This window comes from Rhincodon typus, chromosome 25 (genome assembly GCF_021869965.1).
Source record: "Rhincodon typus isolate 14 chromosome 25, sRhiTyp1.1, whole genome shotgun sequence".
NCBI classification, from domain to species: Eukaryota; Metazoa; Chordata; class Chondrichthyes; order Orectolobiformes; family Rhincodontidae; genus Rhincodon; species Rhincodon typus.
The window spans coordinates 8,880,067-8,883,731 of record NC_063356.1 but is presented as its reverse complement, the minus strand read 5'-3'; the positions used below and the strand labels follow the sequence as shown (position 1 = coordinate 8,883,731).

The window sequence follows — 3,665 nt, the reverse complement described above, 5'->3', positions numbered from 1 at the left end:
TTCCCCTCCCCCATTTCTGAAGAAGGGTCTAGGCCCGAAACGTCATGTTTCCTGCTCCTCTGATGCTGCTTGGCCTGCTGTGTTCATCCAGCTCTACACCTTGTTATCTCAGATTCTCCGGCATCTGCAGTTCCTACTATCTCTGTATCAAGTTCGGGAACCTGGTATCAGTGTTAGCTATTCTTGTAGAGTGATTATAGCCCCAATGTTTTTATCTTACTTTATTCACGGTGATGAAAGCTAGGCCAGCATTTATTGCCCTCCTGAATTGCCCAGAGGGCAGTTAAGAGTCAACCACATCGCTGTGGGTCTGGAGTCACATGTAGGCCAGACCAGGTAAGGACAGCAGTTTCCTTCCCGAAAGGGCATTAGTGAACCAGATGGGTTTTTCAAACAATTGACAATGGATTCATGGTCATTGTTACGCTCTTAATCCCAGAGTTTTTTAATTGTATGCAAATTTCCACTATCTGCTATGGCAGGATTTGAACCCAGGTCCCCAGAATATTATCTGGAACTCCAGACTAACCATCCTGCAAAAATACCACTAGGCTATCACCTCCCCCTGTATAAATTGTGTTGGGATAGGAAGCTGTGATTGGACCACCATTCTATTTTTTCAATTATTTTATGAGATTTGAGTGTCACTGGTATGGCCAGCATTTGGTGCCCTTTCCCTAATGGCTCATGAATTGAATGGTCTGTTGGCCATTTCAGAGGGCAGCCGAGGCAACCACATTGCTGTGGGTCTGGAGTCACATGTAGGCCAGACCAGGTAAGGGATTGCAGATTTCCTACCTTGAAGAGCATTAGTGCACCAGATGGGTTTTCACCACAATTGATGACACCTTATTGATCATGGCTGGAACTCTCTTTCAGTTCCAGATCTATTTACTGAATTTAAATGCTGCCAGTCACCTAAATAGGATTTGACTGCACTTCCCCACAATATTATCCTGAGCCTGTGGATTACCAGTTGGAGTTAATTGGCTGGGTTGCTGATTTGCAATGCTGAGAGATGCCAACAGTGAGGGTTCAATTCCTGCACATGAATGCCCTACCATCTCAACCTCACCTGAAGTGCAGTGACCCCCAGGTTAAAGAGTTATCCAGTTCTCTCTCTCTCTCCAGTGAGAAAGCAAACTCTGGTAACACTCCCTTTTACCATGGTGACATTACCACTATGCCACCAGATTTTGCAAAGGCGTGACTGATGATACTTTGAGGTTGCTGCTTCAATCTTCAAGGCATACAGGAGCGCAGTGGGGGCTGCTGTGGTAATGACCCTGTCTCTGGACTAGGAGACCTAGGTTCATGTCCCACCTACTCCAGAGCAGTGCAATGACATGTCTGAACGGGTTAATTAGGAAATTATCTACAGGAGCACAGGTATCCCTGCAATCCAACAAAACATGACCTTCGTCTCCAGTGTAGTTCATTCATTAAGTCCATCGGTTCTTTGACCGAGCAACTCATTAATCCACTCTGCCTCCCCCATTTCTCCGCAGCCCTACAACGCCCCTCTCCACTAATGTAATCAGCCCATTTCTCGTGTGAAATTCATGATCAAATCTGGTTCCACTATTTCGAACGCACATTCCAGGTTACAGCTCACTGCTTAAAACCTCCCATCCCTCTCCTCTACCTCCTCTCCCGATCATTTCAAATTACCATATTTCCTTTAATTTTGAGAAGAGAGATGTTGCCTCGCTCCACAAAATAAACAGCCCCTTCCTTCCCACTTCAGCTAAACACAGTTCCCTGAAATTGTCATTGAAATTGACGATTGATGGGGACGGAGTGTCGGCGATCCTTTCTTTCATTTTCAGTCTCTCACTCACGTATGTCTCCGTCAATAATAATACTGCCCCTAAAAATCAGAACACCTTGAGTAAAAGAAAAGCCTCACCTAATTCAATTACAACCCAACCCACTCCCACCCCCCACAAATACTAGGTGTAATCCTCACTTCATCCTGAAAACCGACAATGAGCTAAACTGGCCACTCCGAGAGAGAGAGAGAGAGAGACACATACACACAGAAAAACCTGCATCACGTCCCTGCCCCCTCTCGCTACACAATTAAACAAATGTGTATCAAATCCAGGCTAGCGCCTGTCCACCTGCAGCTCGCCACCTTACACCGAGATTCCCAGAATGGAAAGGGAATTCCTCGCAGCTTTCCCTAATCTTCACTCCCTCCCCAATGCAGCTAATCAAGCCCCAGCAGCAACTGCAGGAAAACCGCCCAGAATAATAAAGGAATTATTCACCTCGTTTCCTCTCCCTCGACAGAGCGCAAGGACAAGGCTCGGAGCTCCTTCTCGTCTTCCCAGTTCAGGTCCCCGACGGGATGAAACAACCTATGCATCTCCGGGGTCGTTTGCCCTTTGCATTCCTGCTCCACAATTAACATGCAGACACGCACAGAGAGAGAGAGAGAGAGTGTGTGTGTGTGTGTTTGTGGAAAAAGAAAGGAGCCCTTTTCCGGTCTCTGAAGAGAGGCAGAGATGAATGACAAATACCAAGATGGGTAAGAGAAAGCTGGCCCCTGCTGGACAATGTCAGGAGCTGCACAAATGTACCCCACTGTGAGATGGTTTCATCTCATTGAGACTCGCTCGTTTAGGGGAGAGAGGCTTCCTCTCAATTGGACAGCACTACCTTCAGCAGAGCAGACCAGTCCATTAAATGTGCTCCTTCTCGTCAAAGCAGAGAAAGAATGGATTTTCACTTGTGATAGCCCCTATTCACAGCCTTCCAAAGTGCTTTTTTTTCCAAAAAAAAACAACTCTGGAGTTAACATTTTGAAGTTTGCAGTCACTGTTGTGGTGTAGGATAGGCAGATGCCCATCGCCACACAGCAAGTTCCCGCAAACAACATGACTATCGGGACCTAGAGGTTGGAGAAGCTTGAGTTCATCCAAAACAAGGCAGCCTACACGATCCACACATCAGTCACCACTTTAAAACATTCACTATTGTTCGTGCACAAAGGCACCAGCCTGTGCCCACCCCCCCAAAAAAATGTCACAGATCACCAAGGTAACTCCCCCCAACAAATATTGCAATCTCTTCCACTTTGAAGAATAAGGGACATGGTCAGAAATCACACGATACCAGGTTATAGTCCAACAGGTTTATTTGAAAACACAAGCTTTCGGGGTCTTACACCTTCTTCAGGCATTAGTGAGAGAGGTAGTATCAGACACAGAATTTATAAGTAAAAGATCAAAGGGTCACACCATTCTTTAGTACATCCTCATCAATTTGTGTTTTCAAATAAACCTGTTGGATTATAACCTGGTGTCATGTGATTTCTGACTTTGTCCACCCCAGTCCAACACTGGCACCTCCATATCAAGAATAAGGGAAGCAGAGATGCAACAAGGCTACCACCTGATTTGATTTAGTTTGATTTATTATTGTCCCATGTTCCTAAGTACAGTGAAAAGTTCTATTTTGTGTGCAGTACAGGCAGATTATACCATACAAAGTGCATTAGGATAATAGAACAGAGTGAGGAATACAACGTTATGGCTGCAGAGAAGGTGCACAGAGAAGAAGGTTAACATTAAATGTAAATTGTGAGAGGTCCATTCAGAAGTCTAAGAATAGGGGGGAAGAGGCTGTTTAAGGTTTTGGCGTAGATTTGTAGCTCAGGT

At 45.4% G+C, this 3,665-nt stretch overlaps 1 protein-coding gene across 1 annotated transcript in view; it reads right to left on the bottom strand.

Annotated features, from left to right (window-relative positions):
• pik3c2b (phosphatidylinositol-4-phosphate 3-kinase, catalytic subunit type 2 beta) overlaps window positions 1-2,496 on the bottom strand; it is a 126,592-nt gene extending 124,096 nt beyond the window's left edge. Inside the window, exon 1 of the mRNA XM_048611807.1 lies at window positions 2,274-2,496. The gene's annotated coding sequence lies outside the window, so the exon portion shown is untranslated. The remainder of the gene's footprint in view (window positions 1-2,273) is intronic.
• Between the last annotated feature and the right edge of the window lie 1,169 nt (window positions 2,497-3,665).